This window comes from Rhinatrema bivittatum, chromosome 2, assembly GCF_901001135.1.
Source record: "Rhinatrema bivittatum chromosome 2, aRhiBiv1.1, whole genome shotgun sequence".
In the NCBI taxonomy this organism is placed as follows: Eukaryota; Metazoa; Chordata; class Amphibia; order Gymnophiona; family Rhinatrematidae; genus Rhinatrema; species Rhinatrema bivittatum.
The window spans coordinates 504575196-504600466 of record NC_042616.1 but is presented as its reverse complement, the minus strand read 5'-3'; the positions used below and the strand labels follow the sequence as shown (position 1 = coordinate 504600466).

The 25271-nt window shown below is 42.7% G+C and overlaps 1 protein-coding gene and 1 long non-coding RNA gene across 4 annotated transcripts in view; one reads left to right on the top strand and one right to left on the bottom strand.

Moving 5' to 3' along the window:
• LOC115085083 overlaps window positions 1-5415 on the top strand; it is a 43816-nt gene extending 38401 nt beyond the window's left edge. The window contains exon 4 of the long non-coding RNA XR_003854709.1: window positions 3152-5415. This is a non-coding gene — a long non-coding RNA (uncharacterized LOC115085083). The remainder of the gene's footprint in view (window positions 1-3151) is intronic.
• Window positions 1-25271, bottom strand: part of PHACTR1 (phosphatase and actin regulator 1) — a 647384-nt gene that overhangs the window by 396727 nt on the left and 225386 nt on the right. The window lies entirely within an intron of this gene.

The following is a 25271-nucleotide window of genomic DNA, read 5'->3' as shown; positions in this document are numbered from 1 at the left end:
CTCACTCCACCTCATTTCCCTTCCCATCACTCACTCCTTATCCTTCCTGTTCCTTCCCTCCTCCTCACTCATCCCCTTCCCCTCACATGTTCCTCCTCCCTTCCCTCCTCTCTTTTATCCCTCTACCTTTCCCCTTCTCATTCCTCCTCCCTTCCCCTTTCCTCCCCCTCACTCATTCCCTTCCCTCATTTACTCCTTCTCCTTTCCTTTTCTCCCCTCTCATCACCATTTCCCTCATTTACTCCACCTTCTCCTTCCCTCACTCCACATTCTCCCTTCCCCTCTCCTCTTCCCTTATCTTCCCTCTCACTCACCTTCTCTCTTCCCTTTCCTCTTTCTAACTCCTCCTCCTGTGTTCCTTCCCTCCCCTCCTACCCCTTTCCTTTCCCCTCACTCAGTCCTCCTCCCTTCCCTTTTCTTTCCTTCACTCCTTCTTACTCATTCCCTTCCTTCACTCACAACCCTCTCCCCTCTTCCTTCCCATGCCTTCCTCATCTCAGCTCTTCTTTCTTCCCTTCTCAGTAAAAATGAAGGGGAGAGAAGGGAAGCAAGAGGAGTTAAGTGGGTGAGGAAGATAGGAAGGGGAGAGGAGGGGGGATAGGGAGGTGAAAAGTTCTCACTCTTTCTCCTTCCCCTCCCACTGCCTTACCTCCATTCAACCCCTCTAAACCGCAGGGCATGAAGACTCTTCAGCATTACCTCAGTTTTTTCTTCAGCCTGGGTAGGTCCACTGTGCCATTCTGGTTTTTCTTCAGTCCACGAGGTATGGGAACCCCCATGTCGCCACAATATTCTTGCTTGTGCCTGCGTGTGTGTTTGTGTATGTGTGTGGGAACCCATGGGCATGTCAGCACAGCTTTGTCACATTTTTTTTCTTCTGCCTGTGGGGAGTGGAAACTCCAGGGGCAATGCACGAGAGGAGGGGTAACAGCATGAGACCCTCCTCCTGATGCATCCCCCCCTATAGCCTGTGTGCCTTGGCTCCCTCTACTTCCCCTTTGGTATGCCACTGCCAAATGAGGAGGCCTAGTCCCTATTCAGGCCTGGTGCTGGGGCCTAGACTTGATCTGGGCCTGGCACTGGGTCTTAGATCTGATTAGGATCCAGCACCAGGGCTGCCACTAAGACCAGTTCTGAGGCTGGAGCCTAGCACAGAGGCTTGGGCCCCAGCCCGGTGTGGTCCTAGCACCAAGGCCTAGATCCCAGGGCTGGGCCTTGTACTGAGATTTAGATCCTGGCACCAATGCCTAAATCCCAGCACTGAGGTCTAGATCTCAAGGCCAGTCCTAGCACCAAGGCCTAGGACCCAGGGCTAGGTCCAGCGCTGAGGTTTAGGCCCTGGGGCCAGACCCAGTGCTGGGGCTTTAGGACCAGGCCCGGCTCCAAATTTTATGCCCCAGCGTCATATCTGGGTTTCCAGTGTTCCTGCTCATGTGATGGAACTTAAAAATTGATGCCATCTGCCTAGATGATGGTATTGGAATGAAGTTACTTTGATGCCTTCCTCCGGAGCAGACAGTAACATTTTGATATATAGCCATAGAAATGTATAGCCATGTAACAAAATGGAAACAAAATGGTGCAGGCCGCACAATAGGAAAATGCTGATTACATCACTTTGGTGCCATCCCCAGGCAAATGGCCCATTTTTCAAGCACAGGGATGTGGGCAGGAACTACTGGGCATCATCCTCAAAATTGGAGCCGGGAACGAATAAGAGGTGACTGGGATGGGAGCTCCCCAACTTCTGCACTTTCAAGGACCTGGCTCCGGCCCACTCCAAGTAGACCCTGGGCTAGAGCCCCTTCCAGGCGCAGGCATTAATGCCAGAGCTAGATCTCTATGCTGGGCCCGGCCTGGGGCTAGGCCTTGGCACAGGTCCAGCGTAGGACTAGGCCTCAGCATCAGAAACAGCCCAGAGATAGGCCTTGGCTCCTGGCCCAGCCTAGGGCTAGGCCTCATCTCATCTCATCTCCAGGTCTGGCTCAAGGCTAAGCCTCAGCTGTGGACCTAGCTCAGGGCAGACTTTTTAGTCTGGGAAGGCCAGCCAGGGCAGGAGTGGTTCAAGGCAGGGCATGGCATAGGTCAAATCATTGAGATGGCAAGGAGGTGGTGTCCCCTTGGAGTCTGACCTTTTCAATGATTTGAAATGCTGGGGAAATGGGCTGGCAGAGATCAGAGTTCCCAGAGGTGTAGCAGATAAAAGCGTCAGTGATATTTTTAAGAAGCTGTCAATCCTGCCATACTTTTCAGAACCCTACCATCTGCTTCCCATCCTTCCCCATTATTTGCACCCTGGGGAAATGGGAGATGGATGAATGGTGAAGGTCTGTGTTGATGCACTCTCTAAGGGCCAGTGCAAGGGTATTAGGCACTCGGCAAACCTTACACCCTTGCACTCCTCCATTCCTCACCGCACACAGTTAAAATTATACATGAACTAACAGATTTTACATAAAAAAGGACATTCAAAGTACAGTCTTCTGATGTAAACATATCACAATATTTACATGCAATGCTATGATACCAATGAGAAAACCCTGCAAAAAAGACACTTAGAGCCCATATGGTATTAGGCCTATTGTAAAGTGCATTGCGTTTGGGCTTAGCCCTCAAAAAGCCATGAATAAACTGAACTACAATTAAAACCTCAGATATTAAAACTGCACTAACTGCCAGCACTCAAACAGTAAAACTTCAACCCATGAAAATTCAGCATTGCAAATATTACACCAGGCTCTAAAACACCAAATCACACCCTATTAAAAAAAAACATAATAAGACATGTGGTTATCGATCCTACACAGAAACTATACAACAGCAGATTACCTCACTTCCATTACACACCAAAACACAGACAGACCCTCACCAAATACAGAATAAAGTGACCATAAAATATAAATAGAAACATGCAGACAAAAACGGAACTGGAAATCACTAAACGTCAGAATCTGTTTGCAGTTCAACAATGCAAAAACAGACTGGGAGCAGGGGCTTTGGAGGGTGGATACTGTTAAGATTTGCAGCCCATGAGCCAGAGCACTCAGCCCCCGATGCCAGTCAGTCTCAGCAAAGCTAGTGTTATGCCCGGTTGTAGACGGCTGCGACCACTAATGCTCACCTCTTTCTTTGCTGCCTTATATCTTGGAAGAATGGCGGCCTCCGCCAACCACCGCGACCTGCCAGGCGTTCCCGGGACGGTGTGGGCGCTGCCAACCGCCATCTTGATTCAGGAATTACCTAGTCCCGCGCGTGCATGGGTCACCTTTGTACACGTCATAGCGGGAATCTCGGGGACGTCCTCTCCGGATGACATCATCTATCTATTGTACTTAAGCTGGCTGGCTTTGATGAGTTCCCTCCTTGCTGAATTCCGCTCCATTCTTGGACTTCCGATTCCAGACTACACTTGGCATGAGACGCTCTGGGTACCCGCTCCTCGGGGGGGCCTTCCTTGTCTCTGGCTATCCGCTCCTTGAAGGGCCTTGGATTTCTTTCTATCCCGCTCCCCAGGATCTCTCCTGGAACTATCTACTGTGAGTACCTTTCTGCTACGGACTTCAACTATACCAAGCCTCATTGTGGGATCCTCTTCGGTGTACCCCGTGCCACTACCGCATCATCCCCAGTAGGAACCACTCCGGAATACCCTGCGTTGCAGACCATTACCACACCATCGCTACAGGACCCTCTTCGGGGTTTCTACACCTCAGACTACCATCTCATCACTACTACTGAGACACCTCCTGGGCGTACCCCGCTCTGCAGGCCACTACTGGATCTGCACGTCTGAGCTACAGCTTCACTACTGAGAGACTTCCCGGCATACCCCATTCTGCGGGCCACTACCGAATCTTCACATTGGAGGTATCATCCTTGGGTATACCCCTCTGCTCTGAACTGTACTTACTGCACCTCCCGCTCCACTGGCTGTGCCTTTCTTCTTTCTTAATAAAGACTATTCCACAGCTGTGTCTGACACCACTGAGATCGCGCCTACCAATGGTGAGGCTCACAGGGCTCCTCCTTGTGGGTAGAGACACCTCTCATCTCAGCCCAGGGTTCACACTCTTACAAGTAATAACAGCTAGAAGCTGCCAGACCCAGCATCCCTGGCCTTCCTATAGATGTGCGAACATAATTTGTGCACAGTGGCAGGAACCCCTAAAGCAAAGCCTCCAGATGTCAACCTCTTGGACTTTTTAAGCCAAGGCCCCACAGCAGTTCCTTGCCTCAGCACGGGTCTCCTGATTAGCAATGTGTGTTGCCAGCATGCCTGAGTTCCTGCATCTTCAGCTTACCTTCTCCTGCCTAGTCTTGTGTACTCCAGCCTTGCCCTGTTCTACTCTCCTTGTCTTCTCCTGCCTCCTTCATCCAGCCTGCCTTGTCCAGCTTTGTCTTTTTCATCTCATCCAGTGCTTTCAGTGTGTCTTCATTCTCCCTTGGCTTGCCTTTCCAGATCTTGACCTTCTGCCTGACCTGACCACGTTTTGTCTGTCTCCTGGACCTGACTACATGTGTTTACAGCTTGCCCCAACCTTGGCCTGTCTCTGACTCAGTCTGCCCAGACCCTGGGGTACAATTGGATTCTTGCTCGTCTCCACCCTAGGGACACACCTAAGGCTTGCCAGCCACCGGAACCCAAGGGTTCAACCTGCAGGAGAGGCAGCAAGTATAGGTGAAGCTCCAGTTTGTCCCACTACAAGGCGCATTCATCAGCTGCCAGAGTAGGCCACAGTTTCTCCTATGAAGATGAGTCAATTACGCCGCAACACCAAGGGCTCACACCAACCTTTACTAAAACACAATGAATCAATTTTTGGCTGCAGGCCCTCAAAAATCCAAATCCTTTTCAGTTTAATCCCATTAAAGTCTAAGGGGTAAGCAAATCATGCATTTTTTGTACTCCAGAGTAGACAAAGTGGACCCGGTTGGGGATGGAACAAGGAAGAAACATGACCAAATATGTTTCAATGTTTTTCAACCAGCCTATCCCAGCTGACAGCTGCATGTCATGACTTCATTTTTTTTTTTAGGTGAAAGTGAAACTAAGAGCACTTTGAACGGCACACATTTTGTTCTCAGTCATTCCTCAGTTGCATATTAGAAAGAGAAAGCAGATATCTTGAAGCTCCCTGCTTCAAAACTTGAAGTAAAAGAAAATATAAGGAGAAAATAATATTTACAGGTGAAAGCTAAGTGTGCTGATAGAGACACTCACTGACATTGTGCTTGACTATGGTTTGGGGTGCTACCTAGCAGCAGGAGAAAATCTGAATCTCTGTGAGACAATTACAGTGTGTATCATCAGGATAACACTACCATTACAACTGATACTGTTGTCAGAAATAGTATAATATTGTTACATGCAATTGTTCAGTTATAATATTTGTTTGAGTGTAACCCGCATAGATTGGCAAGCTGCCTTAATTTGTGATATATTTATTGTAAAATAAATAAAAATACAGATGATTGTGCATTGCAGTGACTTAGAGACAGCTTCCTGCTTTCTCTGTGTTAAAGAGTCAGTATGAAAACGTACTGATTATTGTGTGTGTGACTCTTACACTGTTTGACTTATTTTCTTAGTGTGCATAGTAACTCAGCAAGCATCATCAATTTACTCACTGTGCTCTGTAACAAAAGTGACTGACTGGTCTGATGTTTGTTTATCTCCATACTAGGTTGTGCATAATTGTAACGCAAAAAGTGATCTGTTTTAATAAATTCCATCATGTCACTGGACTCAAGAGGCCAATGTAGCAATGGGAGAGGAAGATGGAAAGCTCCCATTGCCTAGGGCCAACATAAGAAGCATTGGAGATGATAAGAGGCATAGGATGAGGACCAGGAAGAGCCCTCCTACCAAATCTAGAAGGGATTTTTTTCTTTTTAAAGGAGAAAATACCTAGAGTGGCAGGATTGGCTGAGAAGGTGAAACAGCAGCTGACTGCTCCCATCTCCTTGGTTAGTATGGTACAGGGGAAGAAAATGGAAGACTCATTGAGGAGTTGTAGCAGCAGTGGCAATGTACTACGAGTAGGAGGGCCTCAACCAAAACCACTACAGCACTCCATATTCCAATCTGACCAATGTCTGCAGCAGATCTTACCGATTCAGATGAATCATGTGAGGGATTTGAAGAATTAGAGGAATGGAATATTGAAAATCTAGTAGCTGAAGAGGATTGGGAGAATCTAGTTACTAGTGTGATGTTTGATGAGTAGAGCAATCTTTTCAAGGCCAAGATCACCATCCAGGAGCAGAAGACTGTCAAAAGCATGAGAAATGCTCCTAGCCTTTTACCTCCTGATCTGCTCTCAATCTTAAGAAGCAGCACCCAAGGATTAAGAGAGGGGGTTCCATAAGACATCAGAGGTGTGTAGGCACTTTAGTTATGGAGGATCAGTAGTTTTCAGAATGCATTCACTGTTGAAAGTAGAGGGAAGGTACTGGCACATCTTTCAAATAGTGGTATATTTCATCATTTTCAAAAACAATACCCATTACTGTCAGATTCAAGGGAGGGCAGTACTAGTCTGGGGACCCCATCCTCCATTCAAAGCAGAAACAGCAAGAGCAGGCAAGCCACAGAAAAGGGGAAGTCCACCCCCAAAGTTAACTCCTTGGCTCCTTCCCCTTGTGAGGCAGCAGTCCAGCAGCCCCAACAGCTATAGAAACAGAAATGATGACAGAAAAGGACCAAATTGTCCATCCAGTCTGCCCAGCAAGCTTCTTAAGGTAGTAACTGCCGCTCCTTGCAGTAATAGCCAAGCCTTATGATAACCCATAAAAATTGCAGCTGGCAACCTTTTTTAATGGGTGATGAGTTTTCTTGAAAAATCAGACAGTACTGCTTGACATGCTTTGCTTATGGACTTGGCAGTAGAAGCAGTCCTGTGCTTTTTCCCTTGTGTCTGCATATCAGTATACCAGACCATGGAATTCGGGGCCCTCAGTTGTCATCTGAATCCAATTCCACTTTTCCTCCCTGCTGCCAAAGTGGGGAGCAATGTTGCAGTTGCATTAAAAGCATCAAATCATATTGGTTAAGGGTAGTAATCTCCATGCCTGCTAAGGGTAGTAACCGCTGCACCAGCAAGTTATCCCCCTGCAGGCTTTTCTCATTTCCATCTCTAGCCTTTAGAGATCCACAGTGTTTATCTCAAGCCATTATGAATTCTTTGGGTTTTTTGTCTTCACCACCTCCTCCAGAAGGACATTCCAGGCATCCACCACCCTCTCTGTAAAGAAATATTTCCTTATGTTGGTTCTGCGTCGCCCCCCTTGGAGTTTCATTTCAGGACACCTAGTTCTATTGTTTTCCTTCCAACAGAAAAGGTTCAAAGTTCGTGCATCATTAAAACCTTTCAGATAGCTGAAGGTCTGTTTCATATCTCCCCTGCACCTACATATTCAGATCCTTCAGCCTCTCCAACAGAGCAGATGGGGTGGTGTTCTGCATTACTGTCCCAGGGCAAGAGGCAGGCAGCATCAAAGGTGGTGACATAGACCATCAGGGAAATGACTGTACTGAATGACCAGGCGGTTGAGAATATGAGGTGGCTGCTGCATATCTTAGCCTCAAATTACAAAGTTCCCTCCAGAATAACATTTAGTAAGTGGGTGATCCCTACACTGTACACGCAGGGCTCTGTCTGGATGCAATCACAGCTGGCCAAGACAGAGGGGAATAGCAGCATCCATTTCACCAGCAACCAGACAGAACACTACACATGCCTAACTCCTCTGATGGCATATTGGTAGCAGCTGAAACAGACAGGGTCAGGCAGCAGCTTAATTATGCTTGTACAAAGGTGATGTACTAGAGCCATATCTCAATCCATCCTTGGCAGTGACATGAGGAACGAAAGAGCTGGCAGATAGGCTGGAACATATGACTGTTCTTGTTTTTATTTTTTAAATTAAAGATGCTGGTGGGAACATGAGCAGGGCAGTAAGCAATGGGGGCTACCAGGAGATCAGACGTTTACACACTTGCTGCACCTGGTAGTAAGGGGCTTCCTGAAGCTGGGGGGGCCAAGAAATGCAGCAGCTTTGTTCTGCAGGGACTGATAGAGAGGTGCAGGAAAATAGTGGGGCATTTTAACCGAAGTGTGAAGGGTAGGCGGCTGCTCCATCAGAAGAAGGTAGCAGTCAAAGCAACTGTGCATCCGATTATTCATGATATAGGTACCAGGTGGAATTCCATTTGATTATGCAGAGGATAGTGAAGCAACAGACACTCCTTCATGAGTTATTTGTGGATACTGATATCGATATGGATTGCCCCCTGCAGGGTCAGGATTGGTCACACATAGCGAAGTCCGTATAAATCCTGAAATCCTTCAAACAACTACCTCTCTGAGTAAGGCAATGCTCATAATCAATAGCCTGAAGGAGAGATTACAAGGTTTCTGGCAGGAACAGGGACTGGCACCAGAGGTATTAATGCTCATGGACTCTTTGATGACTTAAATATCTTATCCAGCTGCATCCTTATATGCTGACCACGTTATGTGACCCATGAACAAAATGGGTGTATCTCCCTGCAGTCTAACAATCTATCTTCCAGAAAGGAGCACTTACACAAACCGTAGTCATGCAGTACCTTAAAGGTGAATTTTAGGAGTTATGCAGGTAAATGTAACATTCTATCGTAGAACTTTTATAAAGCCATATATTTGTGTAAAGTACATTTATGCGAGTAAATCCTACAGACAAATCAATGGCATATATTGTAGCAATTTTTAAAAGCCCACTTACTTGAGTAAAGTGCATTTACACGTGTAAAACCAAATTTTAAGCGAGCAAATGCTTTTTAAAACCAGGCCCTTGGAGAGCCTATTAAAGTCATGGACAGACCCATTGGCATACTAGTCACAAGATTGTGAATTGGCCGGACCTTGCTAAGGTTGCCCAGGATTTCTAGGTCTATCCACCAACCAACATGCCCAGTGAATGGATATTCTCAATAGCAGGGGACATTAGTGTTCACATTATTCACATCTAGCACTAGAGTTGGTGGAAAAGGTGGTCTTTCTAAAGATAAACCTCCCTCTTTTGGGTTTCCCTATATTTCCATGTGAGCGGCAGAAGGACTGAGTGCACAGTTACACAGAACCAAAGCCCCCACATTTTGGCCTCTGTGACTTGCTGTGTTGTTGCCAGTTGCTTCTCTTGCTGCCACCACCCAGCCTGCTCCTCATGCCCTGCCTCTCTTCTGTTCAGTGTCTGCTCTGTTGAAAACTAATTGAATTCATAATTACTTTAGCTTCAATAATGACATCTATTTACAGATTATGGGAACTTTCCTGGGCTGAGAACGGCACCACAGTATGCCAACCTTTTTGCAGAATTGGAAGAGACATTCCTGAATGGTTACTACAGATAGCTTTTCAGATATTGCCTGTACATTGATAATATCTTCATAATTTGAAGATAACTGCCTTAGAAAATTTTACAATGTCTTGAATGCATTTCATCCCACAATCAAATTCAAGATAGACTACTCCATGAAAAGAGTCCACTTTTTAGACTTTACAGTTTCAATCAACAGTTGACACCTAAAACCATCTGTATACAGAAAACCAACTGACAGATGCAGCTACCTTCATAGCTCCAGTTTCCATCCTCCACACACCAAGAAATCTATTATACACAGCCAAGCTACACGATATCACCATATTTGTTGTGACCTAATGGACAGGAATAAATACCTCAAAACTTTAACTGAATTCTTCAAACAAAAGGGCTTTCTCCCCGAAATCAGCTTCAAGAGAACTGGATCCTCATTCAAAACACCAAGGGAAAACCTACTACAATACAAGGAAAGGAAAAGCATGTAGCACGTACCACACCCACACCCACACCCACAAAAAAGGACTTAAGGTTTTTGGCTCTCTGTTTTCAGTTTTTATTTTATTTTACCTGGGAATTTCAATGTTAAAACAAAAAAATTCAGTGGAAAACTGACTTTGATATAACACACAGGAGAAAACTCAGTGGAAAAGTCATTTTTCCACTGATTGTGTCTGTGTTCTAACACTGAAATTCCCAAGCAAAATAAAATAAAAACTGAAAACAAAGGTTCCTAGTTAGAGGCAAACATTAATAGTCTCGTTTTCTTATGACATCTGTCATTCCCTCCTTCCCCACTTCTCTTTACTGAGTTGTAATGGCATATGTAGGCAGACTAAGACCTAGATGGCTCTGTACTATTTAAACCCAATGTAAATGCGCTGTTTCTTCACTGACTTGTCGAAGGGAGGATAACTCAAAAGCCTGTCACAGATATATTTAACACCTACAACTTGTTTGTTGATTCTTACTTCCTCATGACAAAGTGGACTAACATGCTAGCCACACTTCTTTGTTTATGTAAAATAAAACACTGGGTAAATACCAAGGAAATGTGGATTTCTTTACTAGGAAAGTCCAGGTAGTACGGGCAAGCACTCCAACAGACAGATTTGGGCTGAGGACTTTGAGGAAGTATATATCCCGCACTGGAGAATCCAGTTCCTAGGACAGTGGCTCCGCATGACTAAGGGATCCCTGGTACCATTTCTGATCCTCACCAAGATTGCTTGCCACCACTACTGAAAGAACCTGAGGACATTCTTTGCAGGGAAGTGATGGCTAAATGCTAGGGATTGTATATATGTATATTTTGGCTTTGTTTACATCTGCTCCTGTTACTTATTTTGTGTGCTTCTGTTCTCATAAGTGGCTACTCATAGGGATTCATAGTATACTAGTTGTATGACAGGGAGAAATAAATCTTTGTGTCTTCCACCAAGCCCCACTCCTCGGTTTATCTGAGATATATGACATAAGCCTTTCATAAACTTGTATACCAAAGGATGAGTGGCTATTGATCTACCCTCAATTTGAAAGCGATAGGCTTTCAAATTGAGAAGGTTTCATTGGTAATGATTCAGATGGACTGAATCAAATCACGGTGAACCTAGAAGATGTGGTAGGCCTGATTGATAAACTGAAGAGTAGTAAATCACCTGGACCGGATGGGATACACCCCAGAGTGCTGAAGGAACTAAAAAATGAAATTTCAGACCTATTAGTAAAAATTTGTAACATCATTAAAATCATCCATTGTACCTGAAGACTGGAGGATAGCTAATGTAACCCCCAATATTTAAAAAGGGCTCCAGGAGCGATCCGGGAAACTACAGACCGGTTAGCCTGACTTCAGTGCCAGGAAAAATAGTGGAAAGTGTTCTAAACATCAAAATCACAGAACATATAGAAAGACATGGTTTAATGGAACAAAGTCAGTATGGCTTTACCCAGGGCAAGTCTTGCCTCACAAATCTGCTTCACTTTTTTTGAAGAGTTAATAAACATGTGGATAAAGGTGAACCGGTAGATATAGTATACTTGGATTTTCAGAAGGCATTTGACAAAGTTCCTCATGAGAGGCTTCTAGGAAAATAAAAAGTCATGGGATAGGTGGTGATGTCCTTTCGTGGATTACAAACTGGCTAAAAGACAGGAAACAGAGAGTAGGATTAAATGGACAATTTTCTCAGTGGAAGGGAGTGGGCAGTGGAGTGCCTCAGGGATCTGTATTGGGACCCTTACTTTTCAATATATTTATAAATGATCTGGAAAGAAATACGACAAGTGAGGTAATCAAATTTGTGGATGATACAAAACTGTTCAGAGTAGTTAAATCACAAGCAAATTGTGATAAATTGCAGGAAGACCTTGTGAGGCTGGAAAATTGGGCATCGAAATGGCAGATGAAATTTAATGTGGACAAGTGCAAGATGATGCATATAGGGAAAAATAACCCATGCTATAGTTACATAATGTTAGGTTCCATATTAGGTGCTACTACCCAAGAAAGAGATCTAGGCGTCATAGTGGATAACACATTGAAATCTGTTCAGTGTGCTACGGCAGTTAAAAAAGCAAACAGAATGTTGGGAATTAATAGAAAGGGAATGGTGAATAAAATGGAAAATGTCATAATGCCTCTAACGCTCTATGGTGAGACCGTACCTTGAATACTGTGTACAATTCTGGTCGCCGCATTTCAAAAAATATATAATTACGATGGAGAAGGTACAGAGAAGGGCTACCAAAATGATAAGGGGAATGGAACAGCTCCCCTATGAGGAAAGACTAAAGAGGTTAGGATTTTTCAGCTTGGAGAAGAGACGGTTGAGGGGCGATATGATAGAGGTGTTTAAAATCATGAGAGGTCTAGAACGGGTATATGTGAATCAGTTTTTTACTCTTTCGGATAATAGAAAGACTAGGGGGCACTCCATACAATTAAAACTAATCAGAGAAAGTTCTTTTTCACTGAACGCACAATTAAACTCTGGAATTTGTTGCCAGAAGATGTGGTTAGTACAGTTAGTATAGCTGTGTTTAAAAAAGGATTGGATAAGTTCTTGGAGGAGAAGTCCATTACCTGCTATTAATTAAGTTGACTTAGATAATAACCACCGCTATTACTAGCGACGGTAACATGGAATAGACTTAGTTTTTGGGTACTTGCCAGGTTCTTATGGCCTGGATTGGCCACTGTTGGAAACAGGATGCTGGGCTTGATGGACCCTTGGTCTGACCCAGTACGGCATAATCTTATGTTCTTATGCTATAGTACTGAGATGGACTCTCATTGATGAAGTACTGAAACCTGAGGAAGACAGAGAAGCAAGTACTTAAGTAGGTCTTTTGGTTCACATGTGAATGGGTCCAATGAAGTCTGTAGATTTCAAGATGAGAATTGCTTCCATTTAAACCCATAAGATCTTCTAGTAGATAACTTTCTGGTAGACAGTACTATACCCTCACCATCTTTTGGTAAGGAAAAATGTGCAGTCAGTGAGCTTTCAACATCCATCCTGTTAGGTTAAGGGAGGTAAGGTCTGGATGATATAGATGTCCTTCCTCTTGACTCAGAAAAGATGGATCTTCCCCAAGATGGATCAGAGGGTGCTAATCAGCTATACCAAGTACACAAACCAAACTTGTCTGGACTATGCTGGAACAATGAGAATCAGTTGGGCGTGGCCCTTGAGAATATTTTGCACTGTCCTGGCGATTAATGGAATCAGTGGAAAAGTGTACATGAGATCTGCAGTCCAGATGAGCCGAAAAGCATCCTGAATGGATCTGAGTTTGCTGGAAAGAATAAAGCAAAATCTTTTCACTTTTATGTTTTCCTCATAATTTGAAATGGTTGATTCTGGAAGCTCCATAGACTGAACAGTATATCTGCAGTTGCTTGTTGCAGGGACTATGCCTGTGGGCAAAATATTCTGCTGAGGTGATTTGTTAACTATTGGAAATCCCTGAAAGGTAGGTTACTTGCAGGATAGCTTGATGTTCGCATGTTTATTCCCATATTTTGTCTTCTGGCAGAGGGCTCATGACCCTGTACCTACCTTATTTGTTCATGTAGAATATGGCTACCTGGTTGTCAGTTTGAATGAGAATGTTCTTCCCTTGGGGGATATGTGTGAAAATTGGCAAAGTATATCTGATTGCTCATATACAGTATAAGAACATAAGAAATTGCCATGCTGGGTCAGACTAAGGGTCCATCAAGTCCAGCATCCTGTTTCCAACAGAGGCCAAAACCAGGCCACAAGAACCTGGCAATTACCCAAACACTAAGAAGATCCCATGCTACTGATGCAATTAATAGCAGTGGCTATTCCCTAAGTATAATTGATTAATAGCCATTAATGGACTTCTCCAAGAACTTATCCAAACCTTTTTTGAACCCAGCTACACTAACACTATCTAGGATATTGATCTGAAATTGTCTTTCCTTGAGTTTGGAAGAAGCCTGTTAGGGCCCCTTGTGCTTTTGTGGAGGCATATGTAGCCAAAGCTACTTGGTGGGGAAGCAAACAAGATGGTGCTCCCTCTTGGAGGATGAAGGGTTGTAACCATCAGCAGAGCTCCTATTTCATTTCCCATGAGACATCCACCGAGATCATGAAAGGCAGAGTTAATTGATCCCATTTGGAGTGGAGGCCCCACTGTAAGAGTCACATGTGAAGGTCAGTCAGTGGAAGTACATGAATTGCTGCAACAGGTTCCTGTGTGCTGGAATTTGAAGAAGCAAATACACCAGGAGTCTCTGCAGATCTGCATACCATGGACTCCTGGGCCAAACTGGAGCAACCTAGAGCACCAACCCCTGTGGCGTTCGATCCACCGAATCAATCTGCCCAACCTGGGCCTTGGAGGAAAGGTATACAGCAACTTGTCTTCCAGCCACTTCTGCACTAGGGTATCGAACCTCAATGCCTTTGGACCCCTTCTGCAGCTGAAGAAACGTGGGAAGTTCGCAGTGCGCAAAGCTGCCAACAGGTCTAGGAACAGGAGACCCCAGCAATCCAAATCAGCTGAAACACCTCATCTGACAAAGCCCACTCTCCTGAGTCCAGACTCTCCCTGCCGAGAAGGTCTGCTCTTATGTTGCCTTGCCTGCAGTGAGCAAGGCTGAGAACATCTTGCGATGCACCTCTGCCCTTCCATAAGTTGATCTATTTTCTGCGACACTTATTGGCTCTTGGTACCTCCCTGCTGATTGATGCAAGCCACAGCCATTGCATTGTCCAACATTATTTGGACCAATCAACCCTGCAGCCTTTCATCGAACTGTAAACATGCCAACCAGACCACTCTGGCTTCCAGCCAATTGCTGTTCCAGAGAGACTCTGCTTCACTCTAGGGCCCTTGTGCTGTCAACTCCTGACAAGTGAGCTTCCCAACCAAGGAGACTTGCATCCGTTGTCAGTGCTATCCAGTCTGGTGGAGATAGGGAAACTCCCTTCCATAGATGATCCGCCTGCAAGCACCACTGCAGTTGGGAAGAGACCTCCATTGGCAGGCAGAGCCAAATCAAAACAGTCCTGAAACTGTGGATTCCACTGAGAAATCAGGGAGCGCTGAGGAGTACGCATATGTGCCCTTGCCCACGGTACCACTTCCTCAGGCACAGAGTGTTCAACAGACAGACAGAGTTGAGCTAGCAACTTCTGAATTCGAGCTTCTGGCAGGAACACCTTGTCCTGCTTCATGTCAAACTGAACCTCCAGGTATGCCAGTGACTAAATAGGCTGAAGACTGCACTTGGCTAGGTGCATCACCTGAGTCATCTTTACCCAAACCACATCCAGCTAGGAAGAAACAGGCCCAGGGAAATTTGAGGAAGACTATTCTCTCTGAGCTTCCAAACAGCGCTGGCACAAATATGCAAAGAGAAAAACGCTTACTCTTCTTAGTCACAGGCACCAATATGGCCGACAATGCGCTGAGCGGCAGCCGAAGGCATGCGTCTGTTTCTTTTTTATTTTTACATGCTTAACTAAATCACTCAAAAAATTTATACGCGCAAAATACTTAGGCACGCACACCTAGGCACTTACATAGGTGGAAAAAAACATTAAGTGCACAAAAAAGTTAAGCACACAGTATCACTTTTTTGCCAAGGGAAACTGCGCTTAACGTGGGCACACAGACTACAAGACCCGATTGTGCACCCAAAAACACCGCACAACCTGGACGCACAGCTAGACGTACGCGCCAGACTAACAATCCTGTAGAGAGCAGCCTTAGTAAGTGCGTGAAAAACTATTGCGGCCTATCTCGCGGCGCATAACGAAAAGCCTAAAGAGGCTGCTCAACCTGCCAGGCTGCCCACGTCCCTTGGCCTCCCTTGGAGTGGGAGCGGTCAGACCAGCACGCCAAGCACGGACACCGAGGTAGGAGTAAGTCCTACATAACCAAAACCTCCTTCCAAGTCTCTAAGTCTGCATGTTTTGTTTTTTTTAAACTTAATCAGAACTCAGCCGTACTTGGCTGAGTACAGAGACTGTCTCCGGCTGCAGGGGGAAGAGAACAAGTGCAGTCACTGCTGTGCTCAGCTTCCTGCACACGCTGCCTTTCTGCTGCCCAAGCAGCTAAGTCCACGCCAGCTAAAAACCAGCTATCTGACCAGTGCACTCATCTGAGGGACCATGGAAATCACCTCAGGAATTCTCAACTGTGGGAGGGAACAGGAGAGTGGGGCAAATTTAATTCCTGAATTACATAAGAACAAAGAAATGCCATACTGGGTCAGACCAAGGGTCTATCAATCCCAGTATCCTATTTCCAACAGTGTCCAATCCAAGTCACATGTACCTGACAAATTCCCAAACATTAGATAGATCACAAGATACTATTGCTTATTAATTACCGTAATAGGAGTTTATGGATTTAACCTCTAGGAACTTATCAAAATCTTTTTTAAATTCAGTAACACTAACTGCTGAAACCACATCCCCTGGCAATGAATTCCAGAGTTTAACTATGTGCTGAGTGAAAAAGAATTTTCTTTGATTTATTTTAAATGAGCTACTTTCTAACTTCATGGAGTGCCCCCTGGTCCTTCTATTATCTGAGAGAGTAAATAACTGATTTACATTAACTTGTTCAAGTCCTTTTATGATTTTATAGACTTCTATCATATACTCCCTCAGTCGTCTCTTCTCCAAACTGAACAGCCCTAACTTCTTTAGCCTTTCCTCATAGGGCAGCCGTTCCATGCCCCATATTATTTTGGTTGCCCTTCTCTGCACTTTCTCCAGTGCAGCTATATCTTTTTGGGATGGGTTGACCAGAATTGGACCCAGTATTCAAGGCGCAGTCTCACCATGAAGCGATACAGAGGCATTGACGGCATCCTCCATTTTACTTTATTTATTTATTTATTTATTTAGTGAATTTTCTATACCGTCATTTAGAGCAATTCCTTCACAACAGGCACAAAATATAAAACAGTATAAAAGAAATAAAAATGCGATCAAGTGCCAAACATCTCACTTAAAATACAAATTTTACATAATAATCACAATCAATAAAACATTAAATTCGAGACTTTCAGAGAGTAACAATATCAGGAGAACATTTTAGCAGCTTAACCCTTATCCGAGATGTGTTCTTGGTGGTCCTACGAGGGGACACTAGCCTAGGGGTTACACAAAAATTTTTTTAGTAGCACACAGAATAGCAATGACTGTTGTGTAAGTCCGATATACATAGGCTATATCCCTTTTGGTGTCTAGTTCAAAGCTTGTTGACTGTCTATCAACTTTTTTTGTAAGGGTGCACCACACTGAATTTTTGGTTTCATTTATTTTTCTCCCATCTTCTTTTGTTTTCTGTTTGTGTATGCATAAAATCCAGGTAGTGGGTGCAAAATGCAAACAGCATATGCAAAATTTGTTTTGCATTCAGTATTTGAAAATTGGCATGCAAAATAAAATAAAAATAAAATTTCATCAGTATATTTTTTTCCATTTTGTTTTCAAAATGCAAGAAATAGCTTATTTTCATAGCATTTTTCATGTGCTTTCAAAACAAATGCATATTCTTTTCAAAAGGTGGGGGCATAATAATTCCTAACGTTCTGTTTGCTTTTTTGATTGCCACAGCACATTGGGCCGATGATTTCAATGTATTATCCACTATGATGCCTAGATCTCTTTCCTGGGTGGTAACTCCTAAGATAGAATCTAACATTGTGTAACTACAGCAAGGGTTATTTTTCCCTATATGCATCACTTTGCACTTGTCCACGTTAAAACTTCATCTGCCATTTGGAAGCCCAATCTTCCAGTCTCAAAAGGTCCTCTTGCAATTCACCACAATCCGCTTGAGACTTAACTACTCTGCATAATTGTGTCGTTCACAAATCTGATCACCTCACTTGTCGTACTCCTTTCCAGATCATTTATAAATATATTAAAAAGAACCAGTCCAAGTACAGATCCCTTAGGCACTCCACTGTGAAAACTGACCATTTAATCCTACTCTCTGTTTCCTGTCTTTTAACAAGTTTGTAATCCATGAAAGGACATCGCCTCCTATTTCATGACTTTTTAGAATCCTCTCATGCTGGACTTTGTCGAATGCCTTCTGGAAATCCAAATACACTACATCTACCAGTTCACCTTTGTCTACATGTTTATTCACCTCTTCAAAAAAATGTTGGAGATTTGTGAGGCAAGACTTCCCCTTAGGTAAATCCATGTTGGCTGTGTCTCATCAAAACATGACTATCTAAATGTTTTGTGATTTTATTCTTTAACACAGTTTCCATGATTTTTTCTGGCATTGAAGTCAGGTTCACTGGTTTATAGTTTCCCGGATCACCTCTGGATCCCTTTTTAAATATAAAGGTTACATTGGCCATCTTCCAATCTTTAGTTATATCGGATGATTTTAATGATAGGTTACAAACTTTTACTAATAGTTCTGAAATTTTTTTAGTTCTTTCAGAACCCTGGGGTGTATACCATCCAGTCCAAGCAATTTACTAATCTTCAGTTTGTCAATCAGGCCTACCACATCTTCCAGGTTCACCATGATTTGGTTCAGTTGATCTGAATCATCACCCATGAAAGCCTTCTCTGGAACGAGTATCTCTCCAGCATCCTCTTCAGTAAACACTGAAGCAAAGAAATTGTTTAAATCTTTCTGCGATGGCCTTATCTTCTCCTTTCTTTAAATTGCAGCAATCCCCAGAGGGGAGGAAATGCATGTCCACCATCTGCTGGAGGTGGAGAATACTGGCAGGCTGGTGTCACTGCAGGAGTATATGTACTGTGACATCAGCTTGTTCCGTCGCCATCTGCTAGTAGAGGTGCATAACCCACTTGTTCTGGATTCATTTGACTGGATGCTAAGAAAGCATTTCTTTTTTTAGTTTTAGGTTGCTTGACCCCGAGAACTCAGCCTGTTCCATCAACGTGGGAGATCTCTTGGAGGAGCTCATGCTCAACTCTATGCCCAGGGAACATGAGGAGGACTGTCTGTGGCTCCTCAGAGTCTTATGCAGTTTCTCCATTTTCCAGGCACTCAACTTCTAAGACCACCATAATAACAACAGTTTGCTTGGTCATGGTTCGATCCAAGGCATCAGTAACAAAGGACATGGGCATCAGTAATAGACATCTTTTAACCACATATACAGACTTTGAATCCAGTTACTGTAGATTTTTTAGATCTAGACATTCTGTGAAGAAATTTTCTTTTAATTTTTTTATATAATCACTGAAAAATGCTGTTTGGGGGGCTGCCGAGGCAATGATGCTATGAAAATATAGCAAAAAAAGAATATATATATATATATATATATATATATATATATAAAAGATATTAACAGGATACATTTTTTTTTTTTTTTAGAGAGATGGGATACACATGTGTGCTGAAGCTCAGATAAAATAAAAGGACAGAGTGGCTCATGATGCAATGCCTGCATGGGAATTCCTGCAAATGCCTACTAGAGTAAAGGTTGTATGAGTTTAGAGAGAAGGGTCCGTTCAGTGCCATCAGATGATGTCACCCATGTGTCATGGCTAATTCAGTGCTGCTTGTCGATGGGAGAACGTAAGTTTTACCATTTTTCAAAGCAGTATTTGTTTCAAAACTATGTACGACTAACCTTTCTACAAAAAATTAAAGCCTCATTCTAAACACTTTTCCCTACCTCTAAACAGATAGTTCAGTTTCATTTGATCCTGTTTAAGAAAACCTGTGTTTCCAGTAAGACACTGTGATCTGATGTTCTAATGTGACTGGCAATGCAACAAAAATCACTGCCCTCACTGATGAACAGGCAGCAGATACCTGAAAGGTTTTAATGATACACAATCAACAAATCTTCTCCATTTGAAAGAAACTAGTAGAACTAGGGGGTCACGAAATGAAACTCCAGGGAGGACGACTGAGAACCAACATCAGGAAATATTTCTTCACGGAGAGGGAGGTGGATGCCTGAAATGCCCTTCCAGAGGAGGTAGTGAAGACAAAAGCAGTGGAAGATTTCAAAGGGGCGTGGGATAAACACTGTGGATCCCTAAAGGCTATAGGATGGAAATGAAGAAAAAGAGTGCATGGGGGTAACTTGCTGATGCAGCTGTTACTACCCTTAACCAATAAGCCTGATACCTTTGATGCTACCAAAAGTTTGCTGTGCAGACTGGATGGACCGTTTGGTCCTTTTCTGCTGTCATTTCTATGTTTCTATAAATAATGCTGTTATAATTCTCTCCTCCTGTGTTTTTAAAGAAACAATGAAAAGAAAACAGACTGACATTGTCTCTGTGGAGGAGAAATATATTGACTAGCTCAGGAAGCCATAGCAACCTTCATGGGAGGTATAACTTTTAGCCTCCAGCTCTGGAAAATAGAATTCTCTGTCAGTCCCCTCCCTCAGACTCAATATTTGTTTATTATAAGCTGCACTGTAAAACCATATTTATAACAGCTAGAGGCTGAGACATTTTTAGTACTTTCAATCTATTAACATCAGTAAACAAAATAATTTTTCATTAAAAATTGCATAAGATGTCATGGTTAACTTTGCACCACGTAGAGGTTGTGTCATACAGTTTGACTAGAGGTGCTTAAACTTTTGCATACAACTATATACTATGTGTCTATTTAATATAGTTGTATATACCTTTCCATATTTCTTTAAGGGTAGATTTTAAAAGGGCTGTGCGTGCACCCAAAAATATGTGCTATTTTATAACCTATGTGCATGTCTGCATATATCTTCCTATGCATGTCACTTTCCTACCGCTCCTTCTTAGGTGCAGGAGTCTGGTGAAGAGAGAGAGAGAGAAAACACATCATTAAGGAATTTTAGACCTTATAAGTAATGAAAAGGAATTGATTTGTATAATGCAGCTAAAAAATACTGCAGTGTCCAAATAAACTCCTCTTGTTAGAATTTTCATTATAAGGTCAAAATTTCTTTAATGATGTCAGTTTTACAATGAATACCTCTGAATTTGTCTGTAACACCCCCCTAATTTCAACTTACCTCCAAAACTCACCCCAAATCAAAGTGCCCCCTTACAATGGTCTATACAGAGAGTTTCAGACTGAGCCCTATAAAGAAAGTCTCTCTCTCTCTAATGTTCACCAGACTGAACAAGGAGCTTTAGCAAAGTGTATACATCAGTGCTGGCCCTCCCTCTGGAATGCCCATGCATACCTCAATGTACATGCGCCCTGACAATTATAAAAGAGATAACGGTGAAACTGTGGAGACAATATATTTGGTTTGTCTGTATGCGGTAAGAGTGAGATACTGCGAAAATTGAGTGTGGATACATTTGGGTGATTTAGTGGAGGAAACTTTTGAATTTCTGTGTATTATGCTCCCCTGAAGAAGCTGTTTGCACGGCGAAACATGTTGGGAGTATGAATTTGTGAAATAGAACTACGAAAGAAATACAATGCTGTAAAGAAGGACTGGAACAACTGTTTTGTTATATAGATTTTCTAAAAGAAAACATTTTTAATAGTATGATTGTGTGCATGAATGTGTTTTTAGGGTGAACATTTGCTATTTACTCTATGTATCCAACGATGAAATTAAATTTTTTTTTGAAGATTTTTGATAGAATGTTTTGTTTACAACAAAAAATTTTTCTAATGAACTTATATGTCACTATATATAATATGTTGTGCTAGGAGTGTGTGATATATTTTTTATATAATTGCCATTTTATTTTAATCTGGGGCACAAAAAGGAGACATGGCACTATAATTGTCTTCTTTTGCAATGTGAACATTGGATTTTTTTCTTTAAATATGATATTTCCTTCAGGTTTAATTAATGAGTTAGATCTCACAGTTTTTTGGGCTTTTTTTTTTTAACATATCTGTGGGGCACTGATACATTATATGGGTTTTAGCTTAACAAGCATGCCCAGTAACGCCAATGTATGTTTTGACTGGTTTGTGTATTGACCAGTTATGAGATAAATTTAAAACTTGATGGACAGAGCAATCCATGTTTTTGTGTATGTTCTGCTGCCAAAAATCATCGCTTGAAGAAACCATGTTGTGCCACTTACGATGTTCGCTGTGATATTTTTGCACAAAGCCTAACTTATTATTTTGTGAGATGAACATGAGAATTCTGGGACACGTTAAGAACATGCCATACTGGGTCAGATCAAGGGTCCATCAAGCCCTAGCATCCTGTTTCCAACAGAGGCCAATCCAGGCCATAAGAACCTGGCAAGTACCCAAAAACTAAGTCTATCCCATGCTACTGATGCCAGTAATAGCAGTGGCTATTTTCTAAGTCACCTTAATTAATAGCAGGTAATGGACTTCTCCTCCAAGAACTTATCCAATCTTTTTTTAAACCCAGCTACCCTAACTGCACTAACCACATCCCCTGGCAACAAATTTCAGAATTTAATTGTGCGTTGAGTGAAAAAGAATTTTTTCCGATTAGTTTTATTGTGCTACATGCTAACATCATGGAGTGCCCCCTAGTCCTTCTATTATCCAAAAGAATAAATAACCGATTCACATCTACCCATTCTAGACCTCTCATGATTTTAAACACCTCTATCATATCCCCCCTCAGCCGTTTGACTGGCTACCCCTGAAGCAGGCAAGTGTGGCTCCCCAAAACTGAGTCAGCTGTAGATTTTTCTTTTTTGAATTGTTAGAGTGCATTTTTGGATCAAGTTTGGACTTCAGAAGGATTTACAGATTATTGGAAGTGTTATCAAGTACAAGTCTGTTTTCTTGTATTTGCTGGCAGTTTTAAGCCTATAGTCACATAAGTTGTCAAATAAATTAGAAAATTTGAAAGATTCACGGACTCTGGGACATATCATTAAGGACAAGATAAGTTTGCTTTTTTGTATTTGTTGATGTTTTGACATTTATGATCATAAAAGTCATTATAGATGTTAAATTATTGTCAAACAAAATATTGTTGTAGGTGGATGATTATAGCTAAGTGCTTTTACGCTAGGTTGTCACCATAGCAATTACTTTAGCACTATATATGACACCACATTTGAATAATTGTTTTGCATATAAAAAACGTAAGCAATTTCTCATTGTTTTTGGTTAATAGTGTTAACTTTGTACCATGTGGAGGTTGTGTCAGCTTTTGTTCACTTCGGACCTGACTCACTAAGGGTTTTTCCCATAGACACAAAATGGGAGAAAAGCCGTAATGAATCTGGCCCTTAAGAGATTTACTGACCAGGGGTGCCTAAACATTTGCACACATCTGTACATTTGTCTTCACTTGAAATTCACAATGTCAAGTTTCAGAGACTACAGAATGTTCAAATTTTGTCTGAGGTGCAGTAACACGTTTCCAAGAAGCCAGCTAATACAGGTAAGTGTGCTGTCTGTGTCCTTTGCTATTGCCTGGTGATATTTAAACAAGCACACTTCGTCTGCTTTTGTGTAATGATGCAAATCTGTTAACAACTTCATGCACATCGAACTCTTCTGCCCTTTCTGAATGTATGGCTGGGACTGTCATAATCAAGAGACCTCTAGTCTGTCATGGGGCTCTACAAATAACCTTTCATTTTACAAAGAGCTGAAGAGCTCTGTTTGAAGCATGCACACGTGGCAGGTAATGCAAGTGCAATCAGAGCGAATTGAAACAATGTGGGGAGTGCAGCTTTGAAAGGCTCTAAGAAACTCGAAAGCTGCTCATGATGTTTTAATTCAATTTCATCTTGATTTTTCCTAAACAATAATTTTGTTCCTTTAATTCTACTCGCAAATATTCAACTCTTATGTCGCATATAGCTGTGCCACAGGAACAATTAAATCAAAAAGGTAAAAAAGTCTGAACTTCCCAATTGCTTTAAATAATTTCATGCTCAAATTAAAGAAGTGGTTATCTATTTCATGAATAATATTGTCCAAATCAGGATAATATAATTGTGTGTGGTAATCAGACTCGCTACTGAGGTACTGTTTTTACCAGCAGTCTTCATTACTACATTGTCTAACCAACTGGGGTCTTCTGTAAATGCTTGGGAAAACTGATGTTTTTCTAATCTAGAAATGTGATCCTCATACGCTGCTTTAATTTTCATCCATAATCCAGTCCAAGATATTTCAATGTGACCAATTCTCACGTTCTTCTTTAACCGAAGAAATTAAGTGCCAAGCACATGCAAGGTCAAGATTAGGAGCCTGCAGCATTGTTTGACAGAATCTTGGTGCAAGCTAAGATATTCTCCAATCCCATGCTCATTGAGGGAAGAGGGAGAGCAGGCCCCACAGTCCACATGGCCAGACTGAATATTGAATGGCAGCCTTAAAACAGAAAGAGCTCCTGTGGGTTGGTTTTGGGTACAGCAGCTCCATGGGAATGGGGGCTACTGTGGCTAACACCAATCATGTGGTTAGGATGACTGGCCCACCGAGCATTCCTAAAGCCCCGATAGGCCAATCCACCCCTGGAGCTTCCCAAGTTGGTGGTGCACCACTGTACACTATGAGCGGAGTGCACTATGGACACTACACCCATGTACTCAGCCAGCACGGTCAAAAAGCAGTCATAATGCAGACTCTCCCTGTCAAATAAATGGGTGTCTGGTCCATATTCTGCAAGAGCAGGCAGCGTATGAACAAAAGTAAAACAGAGAAGGGCATGGGGAGCTTTTCCAGATCAATAGGCAATACACTATCAGTTGAAAACCTCTACTTAGACGGACTCTCTTACACAGGCTGGACTTCTCAGAGTCTCAAGAATCTGAGAATTGAGGGTGGGTGCAAGGACACCCCAAGCCTTACCTGGAACTCAGTGCTTTTCTAATAAATGCACCCACAAAACTTCCACCTTTCCATGTTGCAAGATATAATTCTCCTTTACCACCACCTTATCACTCAGATCCCATGCAGCTCCTCTCCTGCCCTCTTGTGGTCTCAGGTGGGGAAGCACACTTGTATCTCTTCCTCTGCATTTGTGATTATGCATACTTGCACACATGTGGTAGCTCGTCGGGTGCACACTGCACAGGCATTACAGAACTGCCAAAGGGGAGCAATTTTTAAAAGGGAGACTTTTAGCACTAGTCCCCCCTCCACTCACCTGCCTCCTGTCCCCAGCAGACTTTTTTAAAAATCAAAATTTAAGAAATTATTTAAACTATATTCACAAACACACCACAAGAGCTTCTTTCCTTTTGGGAGCAGTGGAGGTCTTTAAGGATAGGAGTGATATGGTTGCCAATTTTAAAATTGTCAGATTTCTGAACACTTGGAGATGCTGTTTAATATAATTTTCCACATGCTCCTACTATCATCCGCAAAAAAAACAAACAAAAAAAAACACGACACACTTTTTAGAGTAGCTACCAATATGCACGCTAGTCTGTGTCACTGTGGTGGTGGACCATATGCTAAGTTAAAATGTTATCCCTCCCTCTTTTTCA